This window comes from Mustela lutreola, chromosome 4 (assembly GCF_030435805.1).
Source record: "Mustela lutreola isolate mMusLut2 chromosome 4, mMusLut2.pri, whole genome shotgun sequence".
NCBI classification, from domain to species: domain Eukaryota; kingdom Metazoa; phylum Chordata; class Mammalia; order Carnivora; family Mustelidae; genus Mustela; species Mustela lutreola.
In genome coordinates this window covers 85297703-85307808 of record NC_081293.1, presented here as the reverse complement: position 1 = coordinate 85307808, position 10106 = coordinate 85297703, and the positions used below count along the sequence as shown (strand labels likewise).

Below are 10106 nucleotides of genomic sequence, written 5' to 3'. Positions count from 1 at the left end.
GTCATAGGGAAGAAGAATGAAACTCGACCATTCTCTTACACTGTACACAAAGATAAACTCAAAATGGATAAAAGACCTCAATGTGAGACAGGAATCCATCAGAATCCTAGAGGAGAACATAGGCAGTAATCTCTTCGATATCAGCCACAGCAACTTCTTTCAAGATATGTCTCCAAAGGCAAAGGAAACAAAAGCGAAGATGAACTTTTGGGACTTCATCAAAATCAAAAGATTCTGCACAGCAAAGGAAACAGTCAAGAAAACAAAGAAGCAACCCACGGAATGGGAGAAGATATTTGCAAATGACAGTACAGACAAAAAGTTGATATCCAGGATCTATAATGAACTCCTCAAACTCAACACACACAAAACAGGCAATCATATCAAAAAATGGGCAGAAGATATGAACAGACACTTCTCCAATGAAGACATACAAATGGCTATCAGACACATGACAAAATGTTCATCATCACTAGCCATCAGGGAGATTCAAATTAAAACCACATTGAGATATCACCTTACACCAGTCAGAATGGCCAAAATTAGCAAGACAGGAAACAACATGTGCTGGAGGGGATGTGGAGAAAGGGGAACCCTCTTACACTGTTGGTGGGAATGCAAATTGATACAGCCTCTTTGGAGAACAGTATGGAGATTCCTCAAGAAATTAAAAATAGAACTTCCCTATGACCCTGCCATTGCACTACTGCGTATTTATTTATTTTTTAAGTAATCTTTACAACCATCACGGGCTCGAACTCACAACCCCAAGATCAAGAGTCACATGGTTTTCCGACTGAACCAGCCAGGCACTCCAAAGCTGCAGTTCTTGATATAAGTCCAGTGTTCTTGGACTATGCTTTGGAAACACTAGGGTGAGCAAAAACTGAGACAGGTCTTCTGAGAATGTAAAGATGCTTGTGGACCGAGTCTTGGAAAGTGCGAGATCCAGAAGGCCAGGGATGAGGACATATGTGTGTTCCGGGCAGGGGCAAGTGGGGACTCCTGTGCCCAGACCTGGGTGATCATGACATAGGAAGGAGAACGTGAAGGGCCGGATGGCTCAGAGGGGATGGCTGTTTCCCAGGAGAACCCGGGGCCTCCGTGTCCTGTTGTGGAATAAAGAATGGAATTCAGAACACCTGGCCCTTGGTGTCTTCCTTTGGGGCCCAGGTGATCACCTCCCAACAGAACCTGGAAACCTGCTTAAGGGCTCCTTGTGTAAGTGAAGCCTCAGTGGGGCACAAGCCCAGACGGTACTTGCAATGTCAGCACGGAGCCACCAGATGGCGCGCGGGATCCACAGTGCAGGTGCGTCGTCTCTGGTCTGTTCCAGCCCTGGCCTGAGGCCCATAGGAAATGTGTTACTGTGTCTCCTTTCACGAGTGTCCTGCAAGGTTTTTACCCTTTCAAAAGCTCATCTACAGAGGAGCCTGTGAAACACCATACCACACAGCTGTGCTCTTCCTGTCCTTTCACTCCTGGGGACATGTCAGCAGCATTTCCCCAGTCCGATGAGTTTCAGAGCCCGCGCTCTTCCTGCCTTGTTTCTTCTTGCTGGACCTACAAGTAGGGAGGATTTAGCTTCCATTTTGAAATCCACAATCCTGATGAAATGTGATCGCTGGGAAAAAATATCTCAGGGACTGTTTATTAGGGCCACCACATTTCTGGCATGAGAAACAGACTGCAAACACTTTGTTACTCTGGTATTCCGGCTGCTAACACAGCAGGGTGTAAGGTCTTTACGTAATCCCAAACCTCAGCCTCGAAGAGTTAATGATGTTACTCATGCCACTGGGGCATGAAAGAAAAGCTTGCATTTTTGGGTGGTTATTGCCTGCCCAGAGCAGTGGAATGAGCCAAAAGGCTGAAGGCCAAGGGACGTGGGCCACCCATGCAGCGAAATAATCCCCAAGAAATGCACTGCCTGGAATGGAAATGAGAGGAAAGTGAACAGTCATTCCAGGGCATCTACTGAACGTTACTGACAGTCATTCAGTCTAAAGTCTGCCTGATTCTCAACACTGCAAATCTCAGATCTGGGATATATTACATAGATCACAGGAAACGATTGAAATCAAGCGGTCGGGGCCTGTTCCTGTCAAGCTCTGGGTCGTAGGCAGTGAGCTCCGTTCTTATTTCGGTTCCAACAGGAATGAATAATTAATAACCTAGTTTTGAATGGAAAGTACATTTCAATGGATGGGTAATGCTTTCAGCAAGGCCTCTGAGGGTTATTGTTTATTTCCTTCTTTCCTTCTTTCCGAAGTGGGACCCTGGATGAGAAGAAAGAAACAATATTCAAATGTACGGTGGCCTACATTTTTGACCCATCAGAGACGCATGTGAATAAAGAAAAGCAGAATTGAACGTTGACATTGGCATCCACCATACACTAGACACTCTGTTCTGTGTCTTGTAAGCACTTTAATGATCTTCGTGGCAACAGTTTGGTACTTGGCATTGGCCCAGTTTTTCAGATGAGGACACTGGGCTCAGAGAGGTTAAGCAACTTGCCTGAAGTCACACAGCTCGCAGCTTCGAGAGCCAAGAGCTGGGACCGGGTATGCCCACCTTCAAAGCCTGGGTTCGTGCTCTTTCCACCATGACATTTCGTAGACTCGCAGACCCCCCGTGTTGGGAATGATCTGGGGGGTCATTTAGGTGAGCCCTCGAAATGAAGGACGCATGATTCTGTTCGTCTCCATGACGCTGAAGGACAAACAAGTAGAAGTTGTGCCTGAAATCCAAGCTGCGGCCTAGAAGAAATGAGACCAAAGCTTCGGGCTGCAGACAGAGGGCAACGGACAAGTACCGGTGTGGGCAGGATGGTCACAACGTCCCTAAGGTGGGTGTGTTCATGTAAGTAAGACTCAGATGGGGAGCTCCTACCCCCAAGTCCTCTGCACTGTGTCGCCCACAGGTCCCAGAAGAAGTCGAGTGAACAGCACCCTCTCACTTCGAGAGAAAGTTACCTAAGGGGAGTGAGGGTGGGGGACGGGCCTCAGGCCACACACATTGGTGGCAGAGCCCGAAATAGAACTTGAGGCCGCGCGACTCCGTCGAGCCCCAGGGCTGCTTGTCCTCGCTGCTTCACATGCCTCTCACCATGACCAGCTTTGTGTGAATTTGGGGAGGAAACCCAAAACCAGGTTTCGGTTTTCATTACATACCGGAAACTTGGCCTCAGATCGCTTAGAAGTTCACGGTGGCTTGTGAACCTTTGAAGCAGAGGGAGCCAGGTTCCTGCCATGCTCCTGCCCCTCAGCTGAGGCCGGTGGGGATTTATGGGTGTGAGCGGAAAGTGGGCACCGGGCGCCCGTCCAGCCGTGCTCCAGGTCCACGCTGGCCCAACGGCACGCAGGGCTCCCGGGAGCCTCCGCGAAGTGCGCCCGGCGTGGGGTTTCTCCCAGTTCCCATCAGGAACAGCCTTCTTCCTTCTTCAGGAGAGAAAAGGAGGGGATGATTTAGGAGGTGTGCGCATTCATTTGCAAATGAAGTTATGGAAGTTGCTAGTGAGATTTATATTGGTAATTAAGTGATAATGGCTGGGTAAGGCTGCTGGAGTTGGATTTCCCGTAAAATAACTAAGGGACCCAGGCCCTGTGAAGCAATGTCTTATTGTTTAGCATTTGGGGAAACAATTTCGGTTTCTGGGGTACTGTAGACCCACTAACTAGGAACTCCTTAAAGCCCCCCCTGGAGGACAGGCCACCAGCTGGCTCCTTTGCCTAGTCCCCAAAGATTGCTGGTCTCTGGGCAGGGCGTGTGGTAGATGAGCCCCGCTCTGGGCCCGGGGCTGGAAGAGGAAGGACGTGAGACCGTGTCTTTCGTGGGCACAGCCAAGCAGACAGTGCTTTGTTATGTTTTGTTTTCAATCATCAAAAGCCTCTGAATAACGAGTCTGAAGCCATCCAGTCTGACCAAGGGCACCAAGGAAACAATGAAAACAACCAGGTACAAACACCACGCAAGGGTCCTGCAGGAATTCAGTCCAGACTACGATGTCGAAGCGCAATGGCTGAAGCTGGCTGTCCACGAGGATGGGGGAGAAAAACAAAAGTCTTGGTCAAATCCAGACGGGGTAGTCAGTCCTCGATGAATTAATAGTTGCCTCTTTTCTCTATATATTATTTTATATTCTGAAAGAAAGACTCACTAATGTACCTAGGTGTGCTGGAAGGAGGTATGTCTCTTAGAAAGGAAGGGGCTGTGGTTTTCTGATTTCTTATTTTCTCCTTTCCTTTAGTGGAAGTCAAAATAAATATTCCGTCTGAGGACTCGGCGTGTAGAAAACACTTTAGGAAATAATTGAGTGTTTTGAACGTTCAAGGTGCCGCCTGCTTCATGGGAAGTGCTGAAAAGCTCTGCTTCGTTTCATGGTTGTCCTCTTTCGGGGTTTTAAAACACTCTTTCAGCTCTTTCGGTTAGCGGAGAGAGGGCTAGAGGGCTTGAGCGCCGGCAAGCTGAGAGACAGGTTTTTAAAATCCCGGTGCACCTTGATTCAGTGAAAGAAGGTAAGTGCTGACTTTTCCCTGCGCGTCTTTGGGCTTGGGTATCCGCAGCTATAAATAAACGTCATGGCAGGAGATTTAGCGAGGCACAAAAGCGCGGCGGTAGTCCAGATCAGAGGCTCGCTCCATACCCATCTAGTTGGAATAGAAAAGAAAGTGCCAAACCAGAGGCACCCTCAGAGTTCAGAGGGGGGCTCTTTCGGAGGCTGGAGCAGGATGAGGGAAGTTCAAAGAGGAGAGGACGTGGTCCTGCTGGGTCCTGAAGCAAACCTGCGGCGAAGGTCACAGGAGAGAGAAGAAAGGGGGATCCAGGAATCAAAGCTCAGCTGGGTCTGCGATGCCCCCTCGGTACTGAGAGGTCGCTGGGAGAGGCGAGTCAGTGAACGCCAAATACGGAATTCCAGACGGGCTCGTTTACTCCAGAGGAGACTTGATTGTCCTCAGAATCTGGAAAGAAAAGAAGCTAAATTGATAACTGGATGGGGGGTATTTGAACACGCCTGGTGTAATGGGGGCAGGGGCACCTCCAAAAGCAAGAGTGTCTGGGCTGCAGACCTGGGCTACGAGGGTGGAGAACGGGAAGTACCACGACACTGGTGTCAGAAACCGGGGAGAAAATTGGGGGACTGGGAAGACATTTTGTGGGAAGCACCCAACTGTGCTTCATACAGAACGCTACAACACACACCTCCTCTTTCTGGGGGGTTCCCCTCGATTCTGCTCCCTACAAATATCATTGGTCTCCTAAACCCAGATGGTGTAATAGTCTATGTTCCCAGGGCATTTCCTGGTTATCATGTTGTTGTCTTGAGACTAAAGTGACATTGGAGATCTTGAAGGTGACGGACATTTAACCAAGGCCTGTTAATTAGAACCTGAAGTGTATATAGAAGTATGTATATAGTACGTGTGTATTTACACGCACACCCAATGTTGTAAATAAATTCACACACATATACCATTCTATATGTATATAAGTACACACACATACTTAGGGCCGATATACACACCCACACACACACAGACACACAGACACACACACACAAATACATACTTAGAACCTACTGGGAGCTTGGGTGGCTCAGCTGGTTAATCAACTGCCTTCAGCTCATCATGATCCTGGAGTCCCAGGATCAAGTCCCTCATTGGGCTCCAAGCTCTGTGGGGAGTCTGCTTCTGCCTCTGACCTTCTCTCCTCTCATGGTCTCTCTCACTTTCTCTCTCTCTCTCAAATAAATAGATTAAATTTTAAAAAGCTTAAAAAAAAAAAGAACCTACATACACACACACATTTAAAGATACACACACACATACATTCGCACATACACACATACCGAGGGCCTTTGGTGTATATAATATTATATCTCTATATAAAGAATAAGATCTTAGTGCAGAATACTATTTGAAGTCCATTTCAAAGATACTATTTACTAGGGCTTTCCAGAAATGAACTGAATTGTCATATCACGTTTAGCCTAATTCGTCACGTTTTTCTTCTCTTGCTTGGTTAATTCTGGTTCTTCCCAAAAGACGTTGGTCTTAATAACGTACTGCCCATCTCCAAACCCAAGGAGCAGGCCAAAAATCTTGGTTCTTGAATGACTGTAAAGCACAGTGATCTTCCAGACGATCTACCTGAAGACATGTAACGGAAGACAGGAGGAAACCACGGCAGGCAGGAGTCTGAGGGCTCAGACGCATTTGAGCGCGGAGCCTCCCCTCAAAAGCAGACGGTGTGGCAGACGCGTCCTCGTGCACCGCACACGCATGAGCCCCTTAGTACGGAACAAACGAGCCGTCCAGCCAGGTGGGTCGCTGTGATCTCATTGCCAGCCCCTCTTTTCTCCTTACCTCTGGCCCCCACTCACCTTCTCACATTATCATCGAGGATTTAAACATCTGCTTTTGGCTCCTTCCTCCCCAGCTTACATGATCTTCTGTGTCTTTTCTTCTGTGGCCACAAGAACAGCTTTACCCGTGACATGAAAGAGGGGAGAGAGAGTTCCCAGCACCGGCCCCTGCAGCCCGACGGCCGGTCACCTGGGTCAGTCCCTGCATCTCTTGGTCTCGGCTCCCTCACCAGCGATGACGTCTCATCCTCTGGAGGAAGGTTATGGGGTAGAACTGTGTCCCTGAAGATGTGTCAAATGGGACTTGAGGTGCAAATAGGGTCTTTGATGACGCAGTCAAGTCAAGACGAGCTCCTGCTGGACAAGGGTGGGCCTTGGATCCAGTAGGACTGGAGTCCTTCGAAGGGACAGAGAAACACCCACCAAGAAGTATGGCCGTCATGTAGCGAGGGTTGCACCCATTACCAGAAGCCCCACGAGGTGAGGAAGAATTCTCCAAAGGCTACAGAGAGAGCAGGGTGCTGGCAACATCTTGATTTCAGACATGGAGCTTCCAGAACCACAAGACGGTAAGTTTCCATTGTCAAAGTCACCGAGTCTGTAGAACTTCGTTAGAAAGTCCTAGATGACTAACAAAGGACGCTCTGGGGGGCGCGAGTAAGGACCCTGGGCTTTGGAATCAGACAGATCTGAGTCCGAGTCCAGGTTTCATGACTTCCTGGTCGATGATTCAGGGCAAATTTCTCACTGAGCCTCATTCTTTCCTGAGACCTAAGTGGCTTAGGAAGGGGAACCATAGGCCCGCTCCCCCTGAATGTGTTCACCAGCTTCTTCCACTCACCCGCCCCTGCTTCAGACCCGCTGCCTCTTCTCTCCCAGTCTTCCAAACATTGCCTCTTACAGCTTCAGCCACTGGGGAAAAACTCATGGGAACCACTCTGGGTTTCCAAATCCAAAAGTCCAACCTGGGGTCCGGTGCCCCTGCCCCCACCCCAATCAGCTGTGCTCAGAGAACGGGGCCATATTTCCCTGAACGTGTCAAGAAAGCTTGACACATTGTGGTATGTGGTGAGGTCACAGGACACACAAGACACAGAGTTACTCTGAGACCTGTGACCCGTCCCATCCTGGTGAGGACTAGCACGGTCCCTTGTGACCATCCCATCCTGGTGAGGACTTCCTATCCTTCCGGCTCTTCTACCCTCAGCTCTGCCCTCGCCCTCCCGTGTCCGCCTCCCCCACTCTCCACCCGGATCCGTCCCAGACCTTCCTCAGGCCCCTCCTCGTGCCGGAAGCTGCTCCTGCTACCCGCGTCCACACCTGTCTCTCCCTTTTTAAAATCTCTACTGTCCTTATCGTTATTGACACCTAGCTTAGCCCCTCCGTGTCTTCTCATTTGTCCCTGGCCTAGACTCGAAGCCACCCGAGGGCAGGAAGCCTTCCTTCTTGCGCCCTTAGATTCTGGCGTCCTCGGGCACGTTCTCAGGCATCAGGAGGGGCCTGGCAGCAACCATGGCCGGTCACAGCCGTGTCTGCTCTTCTGAAGGCCGTGGAGTTCCCACAGGCCATGTCCCCCCCACCCCTTCTGGGACCCCAGAGAAGCTCCTTGGCACACAGAACAAAAGCCCTCGTATGTGCAAACCACGAGGTTTAGACAGAGTTGCTACTCTTCTAGGTCCCAGAGCGGTCTCCCCACAAACACTAGGCCAAGTAACTGAGTCACCTTTCTGCACCCCATTCCACCCCAGGCTCTCGGAGTGGTGTCTCCCGGAGGTGCCAGATCCAGGGAAGCTGTACAGTGGTCTCTAAAGCGTCGGGGAGACTGCCCGCGGCCCGCTTCCTACTTTCTCCCTGGGTTTGGTCTCACTCAGGAAGCCGGGGCAGGCGGGATGGGGTCCCCCAGGCTGCCACTGACGTGGGGTCAAACTGGGGAGATGTGAGAGAAAAGCTCCACAAGGAGGGCAGCCAGTTAGGACCTTTGTCAAGAGGAGGCAAAGCATGGCCTGGGAACAAGAGAGCACATCTCAGAGGCCAGGACAAAGCTTAGCCTGGCCAGGGCCGCCCGAGACTTCCGGCCCCAAGCAGGCGACGGGGCTCCCCCTCCAAATGTAACTGGACGCAAGAACGACCCTCAACATAACGTGCAGACTGTTCAGGTTTGCCGAAATCAAAACAGCTTCATGCCAGGCTTTTCTGCCAATGAGATTCTCAGTATGTTCGTGGAAGGGGGACTTTCGTTCCCTCCCTCCCTCGCTTTTTCCTTGTCTTCCTTCTCTCCCCACTTTTTGTCCTTGTTTGCAGTTTTCCGGAGCAAGAGCATAAGCAATTTATGCTGAAGTCTGGAAAAGGATCCCCCCCACCCCCGCCCCACTTAGAGGGCTCCTCTGTAGGATCTTCTAGATCCCTCCCAGCCTGGAGGTTCTATGAGTCTATGAAATGCGCTGATGAAGGATAGCAAACCCCAAACCCAGGCTTTGAAGTCAGACAGACCTGGTTCCTGCTCCTCGCTCTCATGTGCACCTGCTGTGTGACCTCGGGGAAGCAGCTGAACCTCTCTGAGCCTAGGTTCATCATCTGAAAAACCGGGCCAGTGCCAACGGCCAAATCACGGCTGGAAGGATGAAGTGGGAAAAATATTTATTAAAACGCACAGCAAGGACGGAATTGGAAGAACAGCTCAGAACATCACTTGCTGGGGAAGCGGGAGGAGGCCTGCCTGAACCAGAGAGGACTCAGCACTGTGGCTGAGAGGAGCTACTTGGGTCTGCTCCTTTTCCAAGGCCTGGCCCTACTTCCTTTCTCGTCTGCCACCATCGTGCTGTTCCTCCGAGGCTGCACATCCCGGAATGCGAAGATTTTCCTGAGTTTTGCTGCCTCTTACTAGACGGAACCTATCCCAGCTCTCTATGGACTTTCTGACTGTTGCTTCTTCTTACTTGCTTAGTTCATTCATTCCACGAACATTCTGGGGGGTCCACAGGGCACCAGGCCCTGTGCTAGGGCTCCCCAACCCCTGACCCCTGTCCATCTGCCCCAGGATCCTGCTGCTGGCTCTCCCCAGGCTCCCGAATAACCACCCACCTCCAATTCCTCCCTCCCTCCCATCCCCGAGGCGGGCTGCGCCACAGGGTACCTTCACCCCCCGCCAGGAACAAATCCTGACACTCTGCCGATATTTGTTGATTAAATGAACACATAGAAAAGGATTTTTTTTTTAATTACCACCCCTTCCGCATTCCCAGCTCCCTTTCAGACTGATGTAATCCAAATTACTGTGCACAGTGATGAGTTAAATGCCGGCAGCTTGGTGATTGTGTTCTAGCTCTTAGGCGGGCCGTTATCAGCACCTCTGCGAGTTTCTGATTTTCAAGTATCCCCAGGGCTTAAAAATGCTAATGGTGGCTCTCTTCCTATTATTGTAATAATACTGAGCACTTGTGTCCTGCTACATAAAATCAGCTCAAGAGCACCCACACCCCCCTGGTGAGCTGGGTCCCTTATTAGCACCCTGTTGTCAACGGGCAGCTGAGGCATGATGGGTTTGGCTGGGGCACACGGGGCTTCTATCTGAAATCGTCTCCCCACTCCCGTCCTGGAGGTCTGTGCTGTCCCCTGAGAGTGTAAACAGGAGGCACCTGTCCAGGACCCCAGTCCCACCCCTCCTGGGAGGTCTGAGAGGGAGGGTGGCTCTCCCTTGCGGAGGGAGAAACCCTGTCAGAGGTGTGACAGCACCCTCCTC

General features: G+C 50.7%; 1 long non-coding RNA gene across 3 annotated transcripts; it reads left to right on the top strand.

The window, feature by feature from the left end:
* The first annotated feature begins 1845 nt into the window (after positions 1-1845).
* LOC131829068 (uncharacterized) lies at positions 1846-9570 on the top strand. Of its 3 annotated transcripts, none has more exons than XR_009352707.1 (4): positions 1846-2851; positions 6048-6324; positions 6442-6936; positions 8116-9570. It is a non-coding gene; the product is annotated as an uncharacterized LOC131829068 (long non-coding RNA). The 3 variants fall into 3 exon arrangements; XR_009352708.1 differs by having other exon boundaries at positions 1847-2851; positions 8669-9570; XR_009352709.1 differs by having other exon boundaries at positions 1847-4520; positions 6089-6324.
* Positions 9571-10106: the final 536 nt, after the last annotated feature.